The sequence below is a fragment of the Schistocerca nitens genome, chromosome 3 (genome assembly GCF_023898315.1).
Source record: "Schistocerca nitens isolate TAMUIC-IGC-003100 chromosome 3, iqSchNite1.1, whole genome shotgun sequence".
Lineage (NCBI taxonomy): Eukaryota > Metazoa > Arthropoda > Insecta > Orthoptera > Acrididae > Schistocerca > Schistocerca nitens.
Genome location: NC_064616.1, coordinates 392289450 through 392313007, shown reverse-complemented (window position 1 = coordinate 392313007; position 23558 = coordinate 392289450). Strand labels below are relative to the sequence as shown.

Sequence of the window (23558 nt, the reverse complement as noted above, 5' to 3'; positions counted from 1 at the left end):
AGCAGCTCTTCCGCTACCTCCAGCTTCTCCATACTCAAGGAGCATGTCTGTGTATTCCGCAAACGTGTACTGCGCCATGTTTCCTCTATCGGTGATCCACAGGTATTGACTCGGTCTCACAGCAAAGCGGTCAATAAGTGACATCTGGGGATCGTTTGACGTAGTACACGTCATCGTGTCTATCCTGTTGCATAACAGGACAGAGAACTCTGAGACGTTTCTCTTGCCCTAAGCAGACGTTGACGAGGTACACATCTGAATTGACACTGTCGTAGAACGGAAACAATACTACCCTCTAAAATGGTTCAAATGGCTCTGAGTACTATGGGACTTAACTTCTGTGGTCATCAGTCCCCTAGAACTTAGAACTACTTAAACCTAACTAACCTAAGGACATCACAAACATCCATGCCCGAGGCAGGATTCGAACCTGCGACCGTAGCGGTAGCGCGGTTCCGGACTGAGCGCCTAGAACCGCTAGACCACCGCGGCCGGCTACTACCCTCTAAATGTCCTACAAGTTTGTAACGGGAATTTCCGACCACCCTGTATGCCCTCCTTTAATTCGACCTGCTGGGAATCCCAAACGCTCGAGAAGTACTGAATGATAGGTCGTACTCATATCCTGTACACGGTCTCCTTTCTAGATGAGCCGTGGAGGTTGTTGCATAACTGGCACATCCATCTTTTTATAGACGCACGAATTTCTACTGACTTCTACATGTAGACGTTTACGTTTCCGTTTTGAACAGAAAGTGCAAAAAATCTGCTTCTCAGCATCTTTCGAATTTTGTTACAGAACCACGATGAGTCCTCTTTGCCCTTAATCCAGTTACTCCAGACGTACTTCTACATAGTGTGATTTACAATCAGTTTAAACGCTGCCCATAGTTCCTCGTTGTCAATCATACTTAAAATAAATGATGTCCATGCATTGTCTAAGTAGGATGCTAACAACTGCTTATCTGCTCTTTTCAAAATAAAGCTCTCCTAGCCTTCTTGATGGATTTATTAACTTTAGTAACGATCGTCACCACGATGACAGCCCTATCTATTTAGCGAGCGTGTGAACTACAAGTGCTACACTCTAGAGGACAGCCCTGCTACCGTCTTCAAGGAGTAAATGGTTACTCATAAAGCAGAGTTGTAGTGCAAAATCCAACTGAATTTACAGCTTCAACATGGAAGAAGGGTAACTGTAATTGTTCTGTCACTGAAAACCAACGCACCACTAGACGGAAAGCTTGGCTGACGGCACTGAAGAGTAAGGATGGTGAGCAATTGACTCCTGCCACTGTGCCGTGCGGGGTAGTCGACGCTCGGCCTTGGGCGTCTTGTCACGGTAGGTTAGTTTAAGTAGTGTGGTGTCACCGCCAGACACCACACTTGCTAGGTGGTAGCCTTTTAAATCGGCCGCGGTCCATTAGTATACGTCGGACCCGCGTGTCGCCACTGTCAGTAATTGCAGACCGAGCGCCACCACACGGCAGGTCTAGAGAGACGTCCTGGCACTCGCCCCAGTTGTACAGCCGACTTTGCCTGAGATGGATTACTGACAAATACGCTCTCATTTGCCGAGACGATAATTAGCATAGCCTTCAGCTACATTTGCTACGACCTAGCAAGGGCCGTATTCAGTTGATATTGAGATTCTATTAATGTATCATCAAGAGCGATGTTCTACAAATGTGGATTAAAGTTAAGTATTCCAGAAGCTACGTACTTTTCTTTATAGCATTCATTACGTATCCCGTTTCAGACCTCACGCCAGCCTGCGTGAGTTTAAGCACGTGCCTTTCGGCTTCCTCTCATTGTGTCTAGGCTGTCTTGTCTAGACACAACAAGTTGTGTGTAAGATTAGCGACCGATGACCTCATTAATGTGTCCAGAAGAGAACCTCACAGCCCAGGATATGTACCAGTATTGCACATTACATCAAAATGATCTTGGTTGTAGGTTTCAACAGATGATACTACTGCGAGATACAAAAGAAGAAAAGGGAGGCACTAGAGGAAAGAAGAATCTGCACGGAACTACAATGATGTACTTCTTTATGAATCTAAAACATTTCAGGCAAGTACCCAGACGGAGTACAACAACTTAAATCCTTGTAATGGCATAAACATACCCTTTTGTAGTTTAAAAAGTGAATGTGTACTGACTGGTTTAATGTGGCCCGCCATGAAATCCTCTCCTGCGCTAACCTCTTCACCTCAGAGTAGCACTTGGGCCCTACATCCTCAATTATTAGTTGAATGTATTCTAATCTCTGTCTTTCACTACAGATTTTACCCTTTAAATTTCCCTCTTGTATCATGGAGATTATTCCCTGATGTCTTAAAGCATGTCAGTGTTTCCCATGTATTCCTTCCTTCGCCGATTCCGCGGAGAACCTCCTTGTTCCTTATCTTATCAGTCCATCTGTATGTTAAAGTTATTCTGTAGCAGCACATCTCAAACGTTACGATCCTCTTCAGTTCCGTTTTCACCACTGTCCATGATTCACAACCATAAAACGCTGTGCTCGAAACGTAGATTCCTAGGAATTTCTTCCTCAAATGAAAGCCAGTGTTTGCCACAAATACACTTCTCTTGGCCAGTAAGGCCTTCATTGCCTGTGCTAGTCTGCCTTTATGTCCACCTTGATTCGTCCGTCATGGACAATACTGCTTCCAAGGTAGCCGAATTTCGTAACTTCATTTACTTCATGATCCCCGATTTTGATATTAAGTTTCTCACTATACGCATTTCTGCTACATCTCACTACTTTTTCCGGTTTACTCTCAAACAATATTCTGTACTCCCTAGACTGCTGACTCCATCCAACAGATCCTGCAGTTCTTCTTAACATTTATTGAGGATATTAATGTCATCAGCAAATCTTATCACTGATATCCTCTAATCCCGAATTTTAACTCCAATCTTTAACTTTTCTTTTATTTCCGTCACTGCTTTTCGACGTATACATCAAACAGTAGGGGCGAAAAACTGGGTTGCTGTCATACATCCTTTTTAATCCGAACACTTCGTTCTTTGTCTTCTATTCTAATTGTTCCTTCTTGATTCTTGTACATCTTGCACAATTTTACATTGTCAAACACTTTTTGTAGGTTGACGAATGGTATGAGCACGTCTTGGTTTTACTTCAGCCTTGCTTCCATTATCAAGTACAACGTTAAAACTGACTTTCTGGTGCCTTTACCTTTCCTAAAGCCAAATTGATCGCCATCTAATTAATCCTCAGTTTTCTTTTCTATTTTTGTGTGTATTACCCTTATCAGTGGCTTGGATGCACGAGGTGTTAAGCTTATTTTGCTATACTTTTCGTACTTATCTGTCCTTGATATCTTCAGAATTGTGTGATGATATTTAAGTCTGATGGGACGTCGGCGGTCTCATAGATTTTGCACACGAGTGTGAATAGTCGTTTGGTTGCCGCTGCCCCCAATGATCTTAGCAATTCGGATGGAGTGTTATCTACCCCTTCGACCTCATTTCATCTCAAGTCTACCAGAGCGCTTTTAAATTCTGAATCTAATGTTGGATGCCCTATGTCATCCTTATCAACTCCAATTACTTCTTCTAAGACGTCATCAGACAAGTCTTCCCTCCCATACAGGCCTTCAGTGTACTCTTTCCACTTATTCGTTCTCTCTTCTGCGTTTAACAGTGAAATTACCATTGCACTGTTAATATTCCCGCTCGTGCTTTCAGATCTAGCGAATGTTATTTCGACTTTTCTGTATGCTGAATCAGTCCTCCCGGCGATCACTTCTTTTTCGATTTCTTCACATACTTCCTCAAGCCGTATCGCTTTGGCTACCCTGCATTTTTTACTTATATCACCTCTTAAGGGATTTATATTCCCGTATTTTTGTCTTTTCTTGAACGTTTTTGTACTTCCTTCTTTCGTCGATCAATTGAAGTATTTCATATAATACCCAAGGTTTCTCCGCAGTTACCTCCCTTGTACCTATTTTCGTGTCTTTCCTTTTTAGTAGTGTCCACTCCTCTTCAATTGAGCTACTTACTCTGGTGTCCGTTTTCCCAATATTTACATCCTTAGCGAAATTAAAACTCGCCTCGTCATTCCTCAGTACCTCAGTATCCCACTTCCTTCCACATTGATTCTTTCGGACGATTCTCTTGAATTTCCCTCTTGTCTTCATCATTACTAAATTGTGATATGAGTCTATATCTGCATCTGGGTAAGCCTTACTATCCAATATGTGATTTCGGAATCTCTGTCTGGCTATGATGTAGTCCAGCTGGAACCTTCCCGTGTCACCCAGTCTTTTGCAAGTATACCTCCTCATCTTGTGATTCTTGAACAGAGTATCCGCTATTACCATTTAAAATCTATTGCAAAACGCAGTTAGTCGTACTCTTCCGTCATTCCTACCATCAAGGCCAATATTCCATAATCCTTTCTTCTATCCCTTCCTCCAAAACCGTGTTCCAATAGTTGTTAGGATTTCATCTTCCTTTATATACTGAATTAATCGATCAGCATCCTTATATACTTTCTCCGTCTCTTCATCTCTTACTTGCAGCGTCGGCATGTACATCTGAAATATCTTTGCCGGCGTTGGTTTGCTGTCGAATCGTATGAGAACAATTTCATAAATCAACTGTTCACAGTACCTCTCTCTCTCCACCCTACCTCCCTATTCATAACGAATCTTACCTTGTTATGCTATTTACTAGTGCTGTTGACATTACTCTATATTCGTCTGTGCATGAAACATTCCTTTCTTTCCCTTTCACTTACAAACATCCAGGTTGAGCCTTTGCATTTCCCTTTTCAGGTTTTCTAGCTTTCCTACAGTAGTGGAGATGAGTTTGTAAGAGCGCATTTCGTTAGTGTGGATTGCCTACATCAGCGGCAGGCACGCACTCAGGGGCAAACCTACTGTTCTCCTTTGATTGACAGGTCATAAACGTATCTCCTTTGATTGACAGGTACTTAACCTATTAATCTGCTAGAAGGATCCTTCCATTTGATTGACAGGCACTTAACCTATTGTTCGCCCAGCCATTCCCCCTCCCCCCACCCCCTCCACCCTCTCTGCTACAAGTACACTTTCAAGTCTTAGTTACTGGAATAGTTCCTCTCACTCTTATCAATTTGATTGACTACTTAATTAAATTGATCAATTAATTTACCTCTCACAAACTAGTAAATCCCCTCCCCTCCCCCTCCCCTCCCCTGAAAATGGTGGGAAGTTCAAGTTCCATCAGGACAATGCCACATAGCACAGGTACCTCCACTAACCTAAGAAAATGGCAGGAAAAAAGGGCACTTGCTAACTCCAATAACCTAAGTGATCCAACTGCCACCTCCTCCTCCTAGGAACTTGCTGGAAAGGGACTCAGCCTGTGCTGGACATAAGCCTTTATTTTGCATCCAATATTTATTTAAACAATTAGAGGCAGTACTTCCATCAGTTTATTCACCCCGAGGTCCGAAGTCCAACTGATGTAGTACAGAGTACTGCCACCAGAGGGTGCTGTCGTCCATTCTGTACTGTATTCAAAGAGAGCAGTCTAAGGTGGGGGGGGGAATAGCAGGGAACAGTGTAGTCGCCATGGGGTCTGGAGGCCAACTGACTTAGTACACAGTACTGCCACTAGAGGGTGCTGTCGTCCGTTAATTGACATAATCCAAGATGGTGGGGAAAATGGCAGGAAACAGTGTGTTCAGGGGGTCTGGGCCTAGTACACAGTACTGCTCCCAGAGGGAGCTGTCGTCCATTCTGTAACATAACCCAAGATGGTTGTATGGATGGGAAAATAACTCAGCCTGCACTGTGTTGCTGAAAAGAGGAAGGCATGTACTTTATTTATTTTGGAATAGTTTGATTAGGGATGAATTTGAGATATCATAATTATCACACCAATACAAAACACACCCTCCGACATGCTTGGGGTCACGCCACACAGCCTACAAACCTGTAAACTACTCGTAAATTATTGAAATAACACTCTGCAGACACACAAACAACTCCTAAATTACCGAAATAATTTCAGTACACAGCACACAGGCATGCCAACTCCTCTTAAATGATGCAGAACACTCATGTGCAGACACTAAGTCAACTCATAAACTGTCCAAATAACACATAGTACAGCCTACAGACCTGCTTGCAAAATAAAGCAACAGACACGCAAACAACGTGTGAAGACACCGCTCGCTGCCCCCTGTCCACTGGACCTCACAGGAGGCTACCGCACGTGCTCCCAGAAGTCGGTATGCACCAGCAGCCCCTGCGAAGTGATGTGGCTGTCAGCTGCCAGGCCACACACAGGTTCCTGTTCAGGTTCCTCAAGCATGAGGCGGCAGCATCCCTTTCATACTTGGCTCCTGAGAAATTCCTCTCAAAATAGGTGATCACCTAGGCACCGTTACTGACGTGACCGGATGGGACCAAAGACCTATTTACAGAGCACAGACACTCCAAGGGCACGCGTGCATTGACACCACCATGAGCCATTGCCAGATGCAAGCCTGCATAAGCCATCACTCTCATGCCACTGCCGACGGCATGTCAAAGTCAACTCTACAGTTAAAGTTCTTCTAGTGTTATACTGACGTCACATGTCTATCTAAATACACGCCAAGTCATCCTCTGGGCTACATGTACATGTGTTCACTTCTGCTGTTATGATCCCTCTCTCTTCCTGAGGTCCAGCAAAGACCTAATTGTCGAGCGACTCACCCTCACAGATGCTGCATAAATCCATTCCAGAATAGCACAGGGTGCATTGTTCCTCACGATCCTAGCAGGACATGTGTGATGCACATACTGATGTCACAGATCATGCAATAGAAATCTGTTTGACCACTCGCGATTCTAAAGGGACATGTGTGACTTGTGGCTGACGCATCATTACACATAGCTACATACCATCGCAAGTGCATCTAGCAATGTTCTCAATGTTATATGGAAGTCAAATGGCTGTGTAAAATAAGTACTAAGTAGCAATCTTGGAAACTATATAGTCTCCCAGAAATACTAAACGTGCACCTTAATAGCAGCTTTCGTGATGTCTCGGCTTGTATGCACGGAAATTCTTGCCCTAACAGAACCTGTTTACGAAAATAGCGCGGTATAACGCCGAATGCATTCCTTCTGATGGTCCTAACGTGGCACCCCTTCCATCTTGTAATACCCTTTCCCTTCAGCATCAGGCTTATAAAGTATGTGTTTGTGTTCTAACATGTAAAAAGCAAATGACTATGTCCAGTCGTAAGGAAGGTATGGATTTGACGTGGAGTACTGTGATAGCAAAGGGAGGAGTATGTCAAGTCATAAGAATGGTACCGATATTTCTATTTCCAGAGCCACAGTAGTCAACTGGTTGTATTTCTGATTCTTCACTCATTGTCGAATGTCGTTCAACTGAAACCACAATCGTAACATTTATTTGTAAGTACAGGGATAAAATATATATGAGGCCTTTTTTTGTTTTCTAGAACGATTCTCTCTATGTGTGCTTCGCATGCAGTGCCATTGACCTGTGGCGGCAGTGATTCAAGTTTCCCATTAACTGTAGGAGCCGTCCAAATGCAGAGGTCTGTTGGAGTGTAGGAATGTAGATGACTCAACTGTGTTGACCTCTAAACGACCAAATAGCGAACTAATACTTAGTATGTGTTGGATAGCTTTGGTGATTGTATGGAAATTTTTGAGAAGATTGAATATGTATGTGTGTTTGCACTGGACAGTTATTCCCTTCCATGTAAATTGTCCACTTGACTTTTTCTACACCTTTATTTAGTTGAGAGAACATCGATTGTGGTGTGTGCATCTAGCAGGTGAAAGACAGGTGGAGAACACACTTGCTGGTTCTCTCTAGACATGAGAAACACCTTAGTTGACTTTGTAAATTATAGATATAATTTGGAATTTTTCACATCACCGACATCGACATTCACAAGTGGAAATATCATTTTCATCTATTTTCGTCGAGTTCTCATGTAACGGTCTTCGCAGAGGAGATAAGTTTCTAGTTACTCAGTGGTTAACAGCATACTCCACCTAGCTGAAGTTTAAGGTTTGTAAAGAAATAATTTTGGGTCTGTATCTTCAGAATTATGTTACACGAGCGATCGGTAGGATACTGCTGTGTGCTTGATATCAAGAATTACAGCGAAAATGGTATAATATTATGCAAACCATGCGAAAATGAATGTGTTCTTGTAATCCCAGAGTCTAGCGATGGGTATAGAAAAGCAAGCAGGTTTGGACCTGAAACAATAACCCCTTTTGTGCCAAGGGGAAACGAGCAAGAATTTGTAGAACAGTTCTGAGAGTGACTTCGGTCTGCTGAGGGCGGTCTGGTCACGTGTTGGGAGTAGATGACTTATGACCATGGCTACAGATGAATATCTAGTGCTGTGAGGATTATATATGGTGCTGTCTGTCTTCACAGTATATGTACGAGTGTCTGGCGATCGATAGCTATATGACTGATGTACTAGGAGCGATTTTTGTTTGGCACAGTATATGAATTGTATGTTTGCTACATAGACATGGTAAGTGGTGATATATTGGTTAGTTGGATATCGGTTTCACGCTCTAATACTCAAGGTCCTGTCCTCAGTTGGACAGCAGTGTAATTGAGTAAGAGTCTTTCCGTATTTGACTATATGTAGGGCACTTTGCGAGGTTTAATTGTGGGTGCAATATGGCTACCTGTATGAAATAGTTTTTTGCGGCTGAAAGTATCACCTGCAGAAAGATAAAAAAAGGCGGACAGTGCTTCCACACCGGCGGAATCAGTAATTCGGCGGGTAAATTCGATAAGAGCCAATCGTAGATTCATTCACAAGACATCCTTTGTGCTGGGATATACGAGTCTCCACATAGTGGTGAGAACGTTTGTATATGTTGAAAGCAGGAAGGGTAACCATGATGCATGGGGTGCCACGTTAGCTCCATCAGGAGGAATGCAGTCGGCGTTATTCCACGCTATTTTCGTAAACATGTTAGGGCAACATTTTCCGTGCATACAAGCCGAGACATCACGAAAACTCCTACAAAAGCACACATTAAGTATTTCTGGGAACTATACAATTTCCCGAGAGTTTGACGTAGTTCTTATTTTCGATAGACATGTGACTTCAGTATGACATTGAGAACGTTGCTCGATGCACTTACGATGGTATGTAGCTACACACAGCGATGCATCAGCCACACGTCAAGTATGTCTCATTAGGACACGAGTGGTCGAACAGATTTCTATTGCACGTTCTGTGACGTATGTTTGTGCATTACAAATGTCCTGCTGGGATCATGAGAACAATGCACCCTCTGCTATTCTGGAACGGATTTATGCAGCGTCTGGGCGGCTGACTCGCTCAGCACTTAGGTCTTTGCTGGACCTCAGGTAGAGAGAGGGATCACAAAAGCAGCAGTGAACACATTCGTACGTGGCCCAGAGGATGACTTAGTGCTTATTTAGATAGACATGTGACGTCAGTATAACACTAGAAGAACTTTAACTGTAGAGGTGACTTTGACATGCCATCAGCAGTGGTGCTAGAGTGATGAATCATGCTGGGGCTTGCGTTCAGCAGTGGCTCGCATTGGTGTCGATGTGTGCGCGCCCTTGGAATGTCTGTGCTCTGGAAATAGGTCTTCGCTCCTATCCGGTCACGTCAGCGCCAGTGCCTAGGTGATCACTCATTTCGAGAGTAATTTCTCAGGTCTCAAATATGAAAAGGATGCCATCACCTCACACCTGAAGGACCCGAACGGGCACCTGTGTGTGGCCTGACAGCTGACAGCCACATCACTTCGCAGGGGCTGCTGGTGCATACCGACTTCTGGGAGCACGTGCGGTAGCCTCCTGTGAGGTCCAGTGGACAGGGGGCAGCGAGCGGTGTCTTCACACGTTGTTTGCGTGTCTGTTGCTTTATTTTGCAAGCAGGTCTGTAGGCTGTGCTATGCGTTATTTGGACAGTTTATGAGTTGACTTAGTGTCTGCGCATGAGTGTTCTGCATTATTTAAGAGGAGTTGGCATGCCTGTGTGCTGTGTACTGAAATTATTTCGGTAATTTAGGAGTTGTTTGCGTGTCTGCAGAGTATTATTTCAATCATTTACGAGTATTTTACAGGTCTGTAGGCTGCATGGCGTGACCCCAAGCATGTCAGTGGGTGTGTTTTGTATCAGAGTGATAAACATACTATCTCTAATGCAACCCTAAATAAACTATTCTAAAATAAATAAAGTACATGCCTTCCTCTCTCCAACAGCCCAGTGCAGGCTGAGCCATTTTCTCCTCCAAACAGCCATCTTGGGTTATGTAATGAAACAGACGACAGCGCAATCTGGAAGCGGTACTGTGTACTAGGCCCGGACCCCATGGTGAACACACAGTTTCTCTCCATTTTCCCCACTATCTTGGATTACATCTACATCTACATACATTCTCCGCAATCCACCATACGGTGCGTGGCGGAGGGTACCTCGTACCACAACTAGCATCTTCTATCCCTGTTCCACTCCAAACAAAACGAGGGAAAAATGACCTCCTATATGCCTCTGTACGAGCCCTAATCTCTCTTATCTTATCTTTGTGGTCTTTCCGCGAAATGTAAGTTGGCGGCAGTAAAATTGTACTGCAGTCAGCCTCAAATGCTGGTTCTTTAAATTTCCTCAGTAGCGATTCACGAAAAGAACGCCTCCTTTCCTCTAGAGACTCCCACCCGAGTTCCTGAAGCATTCCCGTAACACTCGCGTGATGATCAAACCTACCAGTAACAAATCTAGCAGCCCGCCTCTGAATTGCTTCTATGTCCTCCATCAATCCGACCTGATAGGGATCCCAAACGCTCGAGCAGTACTCAAGAATAGGTCGGATTAGTGTTTTATAAGCGGTCTCCTTTACAGATGAACCACATCTTCCTAAAATTCTACCAATGAACCGAAGATCACTATCCGCCTTCCCCACAACTGCCATTACATGCTTGTCCCACTTCATATCGCTCTGCAATGTTACGCCCAAATATTTAATCGACGTGACTGTGTCGAGCGCTACACTACTAATGGAGTATTCAACCATTACCGGATTCTTTTTCTTATTCATCTGCATTAATTTACATTTATCTATATTTAGAGTTAGCTGCTATTCTTTACACCAATAACAAATCCTGTCCAAGTCATCTTGTATCCTCCTACAGTCACTCAACAACGACACCTTCCCGTACACCACAGCATCATCAGCAAACAGCCGCACATTGCTATCTACCCTATCCAAAAGATCATTTATGTGGATAGAAAACAACAGCGGACCTACCACACTTCCCTGCAGCACTCCAGATGATACCCTCACCTCCGATGAACACTCACCACCGAGGAAAACGTGCTGGGTTCTATTACGTAAGAAGTATTCGAGCCACTCATATATTTGGGAACCAATCCCACATGCTCGTACCTTAGTTAGGAGTCTGCAGCGGGGCACCGACTCAAATGCTTCCCGGAAGTCTAGCAATATGGCATTCGTCTGATACCCTTCATCCATGCTTTGCTAGATATCATGTGAAAAAAGAGCGAGTTGCGTTTCGCAGGAGCGATGCTTTCTAAAGCTGTGCTGATGCATGGACAGCAACTTCTCTGTCTCAAGGAAATTCATTATATTCGAACTGAGAATATATTCGAGAATCCTGCAAAAAACCAATGTTAAGGATATCGATCTGTAATTTTGAGGATCCGTCCTTCTACCCTTCTTATATACAGGCGTCACCTGCGCTTTTTTCCAGTCGCTCAGGACTTTACGTTGGGCAAGAGATTCGCGACAAATGCAAGCTAAGTAAGGAACCAATGCAGTAGAGTACTCTCTGTAAAACCGAAATGGAATCCCATCAGGACCTGGCGATTTATTTATTTTCAACCCATTCAGTTGCTTCACAACCCCAGGGATGTCTATTACTATGTCCTCCATACGGGAATCTGTACGAGACTCGAACAGCGGTATATTTGTACGATCCTCCTGCGTGAAAGATTTCTCAAATCCTAAAATTAAAATTTCAACTTTCGCTTTGCTGTCTTTCGTTGTCAGGCCAGACTGATCAGTGAGTGACTGGATGGAAGCCTTCGACCCGCTTACCGATTTTACGTAACACCAGAATTTCCTTGGGTTTTCAGCAAGATCTTTTGCTAAGGTATGAGGGTGGTAGTGGTTGTATGTTTCGCGCATCACTCTTTTTACAGCAGCACGAATCTCTACTAACTTTTGCCTACCCTCATTCTCCCGATCTTTCTTGTACCGTGAGTACAACTGTCTTTGCTTCCTGAGCATTCTCCGAATTGTGCTGTTAAACCATGGTGGGTCTTTTCCACCCGTAACCCACTTTTTCGGCACATACTTGTCCAATGCGTGATTTACAAGTTTAAAATTTGCCCATAATTCTTCCACGTCCATCGTACCGGAAGTAAATGAAGTCGATTCATTTACTAAGTGGGATGCTAATAACTGCTTATCTGCTCTTTCTAGTAAGAATACTCTCCTAGCCTTCTTGACCGACTTTTTAACTTTCGTAACCGTAGTCGTAATGACAACATCATGATCACTAATCCCTGTCTCAGCACTGGCACCGTCGATGAGGTCTGGTCTGTTCGTGGCTACCAGATCCAAAATATTTCCATTGCGCGTAGGCTGTCGATTTAGCTGCTCAAGACAATTTTCGGATAATGTGTTCAAAAGTAATTCACCCGACGGCTTGTCTGTACCACCTGTAATGAATCCATAGACATCCCAATCTATACTAGGTAGGTAGAAGTTACCCCCGACTAATATAGCATGTTCTGGGTACTTCTGCGATACAGAGTGTAGACTCTCTTTGAATGATTCTAGAACTGTCATGGTGGAACCTGGTGGCCGGTAATAACACCCAACAATTAATTTTATTTCTCCTAGTACTGTTAAACGTGTCCAGATAACTTCACAATCACACTCTACTTCGACCTCAGTAGACACAATATTTTTGTCAACTGCAATGAAGACACCACCTCCTACGGTGTCTAATCTGCCTTTCCGAACATCACGGAACGGACACCAGCACCCTCTGGTGGCAATACTGTGTACTATGTCAGTTGGACTGCAGGTTTCGTGGTGAACACACCTGATGGCAGTACTGCCTCTAATTGCTCAAATAAATAGTGCATGCAAAATAAAGGCTTATGTCCAGCACAGGTCAAGTCCTTTTCCAGCCAGTTCCTAGGAGGAGATAGCAGTTGGATAATTTAGGTTATTGAAGGTAGTCAAAGCGCCCTTTTTCCCGCAATGTTCTTAGGTTAGTCGAGGTAGCATTGTCCTGATGGAACTTAAACTTGCCACCATTTTCTGGGAGAGGGGAGTGGAGGGATAGGGGAGGGGAAGTGGTGGGGAATGGGATGGGAGGGGGAGTGGAGGGGTTTACCAGTGCTTGATAGGTTAATTAATTGATCAGTTTAATTGAGTAGTCAATCAAATTGATAAGAGTGAGAGGAGCTATTCCAATAACTCAGACCTGAAAGTGTGCCTGTAGCAGCGACGAGGTAGGGGAATTGGGGGAGGGGGAGTGGCGGGTAAACAATAGGTTAAGTGCGTGTCAGTCAAAAGTAAGGATCCTTTTAACAGAACAGTAAGTTAAGTGCCTGTCAATCAAAGGAGAACAATAGGTTAATGACCTGTCAATCAAAGGAGAACAATAGGTTTGCCCCTTAGTGCATACCTGGCACTGATGTAGGCAACCTGCACTAACAAAATGCACTCTCACCAACTCTGTTCCACTACTTCCTACTACATTCAAACTTCTGCCACTTCATGCTCTGACTCATAGAATGTTACCCCATCATTGGTTATTCCATCTTTTGTCATGTTCTCCCCCGCCTTCGAAGTCCCCTCCCTGAAATCCGAATGGGGACTAATGTGGAATTTGCCAATGGAGAGATCATAATGACACTTTTTTCAATTACTGGCCACATGTCCTGTGAATACACATTATGCGTTTTTAATGCAGTGGTTCCATTGTCTCCTGTATCCTCATACGACTCATCATTGCTCATTCTTTCGCCTTTTCAGCTGAGTTTCCCACCCCAAGGATGTGCGAGTGCTCTGAACCTCTGTCCCGTACTCCTCCATCTTTGACAATGCCGTTGGCAGAACGAGGGTGACTTATTATGCCAGAAGTCTTCGGCCACCACTGCTGATGATTTTCATACAAAATTTAAGCAGTAACTGGGTTCGAACCTGGGACCCAAGATGTTTTGATTAGTAGTCACGACGGTACACCTAGATAAGATGTCCATAAAAAATAATGAAGGAAACATCACTGTGCAGCTGGTATAAAATCAAAGGCGTTTCATATTTTACTTTCGTTGTAAACTTGTGTTCATCCAAATTGCGCTTTAAGCAAAGTGAATATGCTTCTAGTCTTTTTAATGAAAATGAAATTAGGAATTAGTTTTACTGTTTTTGCGATGTTTTTTAACAGCAGCAGGACAACTGTGTCGGCTATTTTCAAATTTATTCTGTAGTCGTTGTATTAAAAGAACTAAGTAGAGGGTATTTTGACCTCAGTAATCTACAATACACAGCACTATATCAAATTCATTCGAAAACGTTTTGAAAATTCTACTTGTATAATAGCCAGGAGAAAAATTAATTTGGAAAGTTCCGTAACTGTTCTTATAGAGTTGGACGCCATACCCAAGGCACGCATTGGAGTACAGCTGACCTCTCGGTCTCTCATTCATGAAGTTTTCCTCTTGTGCTGCTAGAGCCGGTGGCAGTTATAAATGCTGCATTCTCTCGCTCCCTGTATTGACATTGTTGGCACAGCCCTCGCCGATGTGGCGTGAACCGGTTTATTGCCACCACTGGCTCATGCAGACTGCCACCAGGTGGACCGACTTGTTATAGAGGATGTTTCCGTAGGAGCGTGCAAAAATTTAAATTGACATAGAGGATGCTCCACTGAACAATTTGAGGCAGGGACTTAGGGAAGCCAGCTCAAGGAGATAACAGGAATAAAATCAAATTGCTGTGTAATTTTTTTACATTAGTTACAGTAATTTTCAAATACCATCATTGACCTAATGAATGTACCATTTGTACTGTATCTTACAAAATATGCTGAAACTGACGGCAATTAACCTCAATGCAAGCAAGGCACCGGAGAACAAGATTCTGACGCTCCGTGACAAAAATCCTTGGTGTGTTTCGAATCACATCACAGGCAGATACAATTTTGGCAGCTAACTCCATCTCTGTATTCACTGGCGTTTCATACAGAAGTGACGTTAGATAAACCCATAGGAAATGATCATCGGGATTTAGGTCAGGTGGCCTTGCAGGCCACGGAATAGGTCTTCCCTGTCCAATCCAGCAACCAGCACTGAGACTGTTGCGGACATCCACACTGAAGTGAGGAGGTGCACCGCCAGGTTGAATGAGTCTATCGTTGATTCACAGCACGTTCCGTCATGGAACAATGCAAATACCATAGAACAGAGCCACCTTTTGGACAGGTAATCGTGTTCGTCCTCCTTGTTGCATTGCAGGTAATAGAGAATGTACATGAAAATAAACAGCATAGTACGTGTAAACGTGAGCGCACGTTAATTGTAAATAAGCTGGAAAACAGTAATGCTACACAAAGCGGTAGATAAGTTTACTTCCATATCACCTTAAGCTTGCTTATACGGCGCCAAGTTCCCCACCTCAAATTGTTCAGTGGAGCATGCTCTATGTCCTGTTACATTTTTGCAAGCTCTTACGGAAACACCCTGAATACGCAGTATAACGCTTTTCGAGACAGCCACTGAATTTTGGTGTGCTGTATGTGGCTATTTGCGTAAGACTTGTTGTACTTAAGACTATGCGTATTTTATCGAAACACTCAGGAGTGGCTTCGAGTTAATGACGCCACGCTGAAATGGGATCAACGTTGTTCTACCCGCTCGTGAAGTGGAGTAGCTGCTAACGACATGAGGTTTTTTTTCTTTTTAACTGCTTAGCTACCTAAAGCTGCCATGCGAAGCTGCGGCAGTAGGTCAGAAAAAGTTCGTAAATTGAGGAGGAACTGTCCATAGCCTTTTGTAGATTGCGACGGCGACTAGCTGCCTCGCAAAGGGAGTCTTCAAACATATGTTGTACTTATGACGCAAACTTCAAACGTCATTACAGTCTTAGCAACTTCATCCAGCCTATGTCGAAAGCGCTTAATGTTTCAGTGCGGACGTCCTGGTCTGGAGCTAACCGCACTAGAACTTCTCGAATCAGAAAATTTGTATTTGAAACTTTACAGTAAGAACAGACAAACTGGAGTTTTATACTTAGGCTCGATAGATCTGCAGTCCTGGTTACGTGTGGTCGGTGCTTTTTTGATACTAGCTGCCTTTGCGGCGGTGGGCTGAAAAGCAACGCCTCCGAAATTTTCATGTGAAATCTCTCAACTTTTTTTTCAATAACACAAACGTTATTAACATTCCACGCCATTATTCTTCATGTCTACATATTTACAGCCCTTTGCCAGTAGAGGGCTCCGAATAGTAGCGTATAACATGGTAGTGTGTAACGTAACTATGTCGGTGCGTGAATAACAGTGTTCTGTAATCGAGTTTCGAATTCGAAGAGTTCGGATAGTCCACACAAGAAACACTCTCCCCTTCAGCATAACAATGCAGACCACGCGCAAGAGGTGCGCCATCTGCAACAATCCGACGCCTTGGGTTCACTGCCATCGATCATTCCCTCCACAGTCCCCACATGGCCCAGTCTCCCTTTCACCTGTTTCCAAATCTTGAAGAACGTTTTCGAGGACTTCACTTTTATAGTCAGAAAGCGATACCAACAGAGGAGGGGCCATGGCTCTACAGTGACGTTATCAACCAACTGGTCTCTCGTTGGGAGAAATGGGTTCTTCGCCAGGGTGATTATGTTGAGAAATTAATACTTATATATGAAGAATAAAGAATTTGACTCTTAATGACAATGTTTTATTTTAAAAGATTTAACAGTTTTCCCATAAAAGATTCGGTGACATTACTTTTCAACATGCCCTCCTATTTGCATTGTGTCCACAGCAGCTCGACAACAGATTACAGAGAGCAGAGAAATCTTTGCTCAGAAGGGACTAATAGCGGGCGAAGTTTTTGCGCTACTTCATATATATCACTACTTAAAGAGAGCAGTAACGCTCGTTGAGGAGCTGAGTCGACTATAGTGTTTTCTTCACAGCACACCAAAAAGATACCAGTCCCTGTATTCCATTCGCAGAGAACAACTTTAAAAGTCTACAAAAACACTTGAAGTGAGAAAGGCTGCTGGACTTGATTGGATATTCATATAGTTAACTAAACACCTGGGACAACATGCTACAAACTTGTTACAACAATTCTACACAAATGTTTTGGAAGTTGGTCAAGTTTCTATCAAGTTAAAAATATCCAAAACATTTGCCAGTCTAAAGCTTGGAAAACAGCATGATCACTCATCAAGCTACTGTTTTATACCACTGCTAAATGTCTGCTATAAAGCTATTACAAAATCTAGTCTATAACAGAATTTATCAACGTATCGATGAGGCTGTCCCTTCCTACCAAGCCCGATTCCCTACAAGGCGAAACTGTCGTGAGTAATTTCTGGCCCTAATCTCCTATACTGAAACCGACTGTCAGAAGAAACTAATATCTAGTCTGGCATTTGTTGAGTTAACAGCAGCCTGTGACGCCGTATGGCTAGATGGTGTGATTTCGGATTGAAGACAATTGTTGTAAGTGTCAAATTTGCTAGAGAATATACTGAAAAACCTCTACTTTAACGCCACAGTCAAGGATGTCACTAGTAAATCCTTCATGACCAAGAACGAATTACCGCAGGAATCAGTTCTGTCCCCACTCCTCTTCAGCAGTTATACACATGACGTCCCAGATGCAAACTGCGAAACACTCTCTTATGCTGATGACATATCGATACCCACACTAACTTAGGACTATGGGAAGGCGAGCGAATACTCAATAAAGACCTAGCTACCTCAATTAAAAATCCCAAGAAGTGCAGGCTATGGTCGAAAACTGAAGTATCGTCTTTCCATCCAAGCATTCGCATAGCTACTAGAGAACTAAACGTATTCTTTTATGGTAGAAAGGTAAAACACAGTCAGTTCTCAAATATTTTGAAGTATACCTAGTTAGTTCCCTTACCCTTAAAAAGCACTTCAAAACCACACAACAGAAACTGAAAATCAGAAACAGCTTCATTAGAAAAACTGCTGGAACATGCCGGGGAACACATGCGAAGATACTATGCATGGCGACACAAGCACTGCTCTATTTTTTGCTGAGTATTGCTCTCCTGTATGGAGTAGAAGCTGCCACGTTAAAAAGATAGATACAAAAGAATGATACAATGAGGATAACATCTGGAACATTCAAATCCACATCTCTTCCATGGCTACCTGTTCTCTCGAATATTGTCCCTCCTTACCTAAGACAACAACTACAGATGTCTCAAGAGTGTAACAGGATTAATCATATCACCAAAGATCTGTCAGTAAACAATACATTAAACTCCTTGACCTATAATAGGCTTAAATCTAGGGAACCTGTCTAGAATAAGATTCCAGCTACCTATGACTGGTTCTAGTTCTAGTTCATAGTGCTTTTTGCAAAAGGTTTTACTCCTTTCATTGTTTAAAAGCAGCGTTCTGGCTCTGATGTAGTTATACGAACTGTAAAGAGGAAGTTGTCCGCAGCTCGTGGTCGTGCGGTAGCGTTCTCGCTTCCCACGCCCGGGTTCCCCGGCTCGATTCCCGGCGGGGTCAGGGATTTTTTCTGCCTCGTGATGACTGGGTGTTGTGTGCTGTCCTTAGGTTAGTTGGGTGTAAGTAGTTCTAAGTTCTAGGGGACTGATGACCATAGATGTTAAGTCCCATAGTGCTCAGAGCCATTTGAACCATTTTTGTAAAGAGGAAGTTCATCAGTTTTGTAATTTCACTAAGAACCCAGATGAATTCCAGCAACTCAGTTAATTTCCAGTATTCATGAATATCAGACCTACAATACACTTCTAATCCAGTTTCAAAATTTTCTTTGTCAATCATAGGATGTTCTTGAGTGGTCACTACTATCTCTCACCGAGCGAGGTTTCTCAGTGGTTAGCACACCGAACTAGCATTCGGGAGGACGACGTTTCAAACCCTCGTCTGGGCATCATGATTTAGGTTTTCCGTGATTTCCCTAAATCGCTTCCCCATCATTCCCTAATCTGATTGGGGCCGATGACCTCACTGTTTGGTCCCCTTCCCCAAATGAACCAACCAACCAACCTATTCTCTCTTGCGGTAGATGTTCATTCTTAATACTAGCGAAGCATTTCTTGTTGAACAATGCAAAAGTTACTAAGTGTTTAGTGAAAGAAATCCTGTCCATTGTATCAAAACATATACAGTCACACTCCTCGTTAGCTTCTACCATGATTGTCTTTGAAGGATTCTCACAGTACTTTGACTTCCTTAATTCTAACATAGCAGTTTTGAATATTATTGTATATTAATGAACTTTAAAAGACTAATTTGTCAAGACTGCTTTCGTTGATAAATTAATTCAAAATGAAGCTTAATCTTATGAAAAAGCTGTAGCCAAAACTTGAAATTATCATCATTCTCGTATTTTAAAATTCCTGTTAATTCTGCAATGGTTTGATCCGTATTCGATGTTCACTGAATTTCAGTAAAACTGTTCTTTAAAGACTGCAAATTTTCATACTCTATCTTTGTGGTCCGTATGTTGAAGTTGCGCCTTGTAGAAGACTGGCGTGGAACGCTCACGTCCATAACCTTCTTGAGAATGGATACACGTTAAGATTATGTTGGGACGAATATTGGAATATCCAGAACATTAAAGAAAAATATTCTTGCGTTTCGTGTAATACTTGCTGCATTTCTCATTATTAAGTTACGATGACGTGCGTAACAGTGAACTAAATGTGCATTACTACAAACAACTTCGATTTTTGCTTGGAATTCTGCTTTCCTCCCTTTCATGACATTTGCATCAACAAATGTCTGTGCCATCTGTTTTTGTCCATTTTCCTGAAGGATTATGTCCTATTATTCTAAAATACGTTTTGATACGCCATCTGCAATTTGATTTACTGGAGTAAAGAATCTTCAAAATGAATCAAACATATCCCCTCTCAATTCGTACCGTAGAACAGTAAGCATTTAAGTCTGTTCCGAAACATCTATTGTACCAAATGGTTGAAATGGCTCTGAGCACTATGGGACTTAACATCTGAGGTCATCAGTCCCCTAGAATTAGATTTACTTAAACCTAACTAACCTAAGGACATCACACACATCCATGCCCGAGGCAGGATTCGAATCTGCGGCCGTAGCGGTCGCGTGGTTCCAGACTGAAGCGTCTACAACCGCTCGGCCACAGCGGCCGGCTCTATTGTATCATCAAGCATGAGAGCTACAAATGAAATTTTCTTGTTTGTGTTCTTACCTCCTTTCTAGTAAGCAGTCAAGTACCTCATTGTGAATCACCCCACAAACACCTTCGAAGAGTGCTTCGGTTTCTACGTGTTTCTTTAAACCTGAATCTAATTTAGATGCAAAAATTACAATTCCTGTAAAACCCTTGGACGCACTGAAAAGTATCTCATCATGTCCATGTAAGAGAGTTTCAATGTTTCCAAGAAAGAAAAGGCAATCTATCATTTTCGACCAAATTTCACATTTTTTTTCATCTTTATATTATGTTCTTTGGTTGAAAGTCTATAGCCCTCATTTAGTTTTTCCTTAATACTAACACTTGCTAATAGTGACAGTGAAGCTACATCACAGCGTGCGTCTTTGAATACTCATGGTTTTCAGTTCTTATATCATTTTGTTTAGATTTCTAAAACCATCTTTTGTCCACCGTAGATCACCTCCTAACAGCAAACACGTAAACTAAACCAATGCATTCCTTGCTTCATAGGCGCAAAGCCATCTTCTCCGTTGGTACCATTCAGAACTGAAGCAACAAATATATTTCTTGTCGTTCGTATGCATGGCCGAAATATTGCTAGGGCGTGCTAAAAAGTAATGTCACTTAACTTTTTGTGGAAAAATCTCTTTAAGATTTTCAGATAAAACAAACGGTATTAAAATTCTATATTTTTAAATTTTTATTCTTCATGTCTACATATTTGCAACACTATGCCGCTAGAGGGCTCCGAATTGCAACGTGCAACATCCAAGTGTGCAACGTAACTATGTCGGTGCTTGAGATACAGCGTGCTGTAATCGATATTCGAATTCGAAGAGTTATTCCATATATGGAGTACCCTCTCCTTCAGCATGGCAATGCCAGATCACACACAAGCGCTGCGACATCTGCAACAATCCGACGTCTTCGGTTCACTGTCATCGATCATTCTCCATACAGTTCCCTCTTAGCATCATCCGAGTTTCGTCTTTTTCCATAACTTAAAGAACACCTTCGAGAACATCACTTTTTTACTAATGATGGGGTGCAAGCAGAGGCGAGGTTGTGGCTCCGTCAACAACGTCAAACATTCCACAGCAACGGTATTAACAAACTTGTCTCTGGTTGACAGAAATGTCTTTGTCGCCAGGGTGACAATGTTGAGAAATAAATATGTAGGTATGAAGAACAATGATGCAAAATTTTAATCATGTTTGTGGTATCTGAAAAGCCTTAGGGGTTTCATACAAAAATTCGGAGACATTCCTTTCCAGCACGCCCTCGTACAATACTAGATGAACGACCACATTTCTTAACTGTAACTGTCTTATGGCCGGAGAGCTGTGAAAACGTAAGTTTTTGAACGTTACTTACAGTCATATAACTTATGTCTTGGAGATGAAAGACCATAGATACAGTACTTTTCTTAAATATGGGAACCCAAAAATGAGTCTCATACAATAGCTGCAAGCAAGATAATAGTCCAATTGCACACTTTGTATCATTCTAGAAAATGGTTCATGGTTAAGCACAACATACGTGGAGTAAGAAAAGATACTATCTTCCACAAGCGCGCTATGTTTCGTACTGCAGAAGCAACAGTGCTCCCTCTTCCCTCTAGCGTCGCGTGTAACTCCCTATGAGCGCCTGCACACAACAAAAAACGCACCACTGTGATGGTACAGCGCACAGTTCCATAAAAATATTTTTATATCTTTTTCGCAAATCTGGGAAAGACTACTGACATTAAGCTTAACGATTATATATTGTATAAGTATATCGCAAGAATTAAAGTAAAAATGGCTCGTTATAATGAATGGTATTGATAATGTCAAGTGGAAATAGAGGGTGATGCAGTTCCACACTGTTTATACTCGAGCCACCACTGGTAGGATGTTACTACGACAAAAAGCGTATTTATTAGATTAACAGTTTTCTTATTACAGATCTCAGACAGCATTGCATAGTGATCAAACATGGTCTAATACTGCTGTAAGGTGAATCACAAAGACTGGTTTTGTGTCTTTAAATTCGTGTATTTAATATATGGGTGAAAACTGCTGTCGGATCTATCCATGAACATTATACTTCAGTACCACGCAGACAGAAGGAATATGTTCCTCCCTACACCGAGCAAGGTGGCGCAGTAGTTAGCAGAGTGGACTAGCTTTCGGGAGTACAAGGGTTCAAACTCGCGTCCGGCCATCCTGATTTAGGTTTTCCGTGATTTCCCTAAATTGATTCAGGTAAATTCCGGGATTGTTCCTTTGCAAGAGCACGGCAGACTTCCTTCCCCATCTTTCCCTAATTCAATGGCACCGATGACCTCTCTGTTCGGTCCCCTCCCCCAAACCAACCAACCAACCATTCCTTCCCCCCCCCCCTCTCTCTCTCTCTCTCTATCTCTCTCTCTCTCTCTCTCTCTCTCTCTCTCTCCTCCTCCTCCTCCTCCTCCGTCTGTCACTCACACACATACACACACACACACATTATACACTCCTGGAAATGGAAAAAAGAACACATTGACACCGGTGTGTCAGACCCACCATACTTGCTCCGGACACTGCGAGAGGGCTGTACAAGCAATGATCACACGCACGGCACAGCGGACACACCAGGAACCGCGGTGTTGGCCGTCGAATGGCGCTAGCTGCGCAGCATTTGTGCACCGCCGCCGTCAGTGTCAGCCAGTTTGCCGTGGCGTACGGAGCTCCATCGCAGTCTTTAACACTGGTAGCATGCCGCGACAGCGTGGACGTGAACCGTATGTGCAGTTGACGGACTTTGAGCGAGGGCGTATAGTGGGCATGCGGGAGGCCGGGTGGACGTACCGCCGAATTGCTCAACACGTGGGGCGTGAGGTCTCCACAGTACATCGATGTTATCGCCAGTGGTCGGCGGAAGGTGCACGTGCCCGTCGACCTGGGACCGGACCGCAGCGACGCACGGATGCACGCCAAGACCGTAGGATCCTACGCAGTGCCGTAGGGGACCGCACCGCCACTTCCCAGCAAATTAGGGACACTGTTGCTCCTGGGGTATCGGCGAGGACCATTCGCAACCGTCTCCATGAAGCTGGGCTACGGTC

General features: G+C 43.1%; 1 pseudogene; it reads right to left on the bottom strand.

The window, feature by feature from the left end:
• Positions 1 to 19827, bottom strand: part of LOC126249247 (uncharacterized) — a 189812-nt pseudogene extending 169985 nt beyond the window's left edge.
• Between the last annotated feature and the right edge of the window lie 3731 nt (positions 19828 to 23558).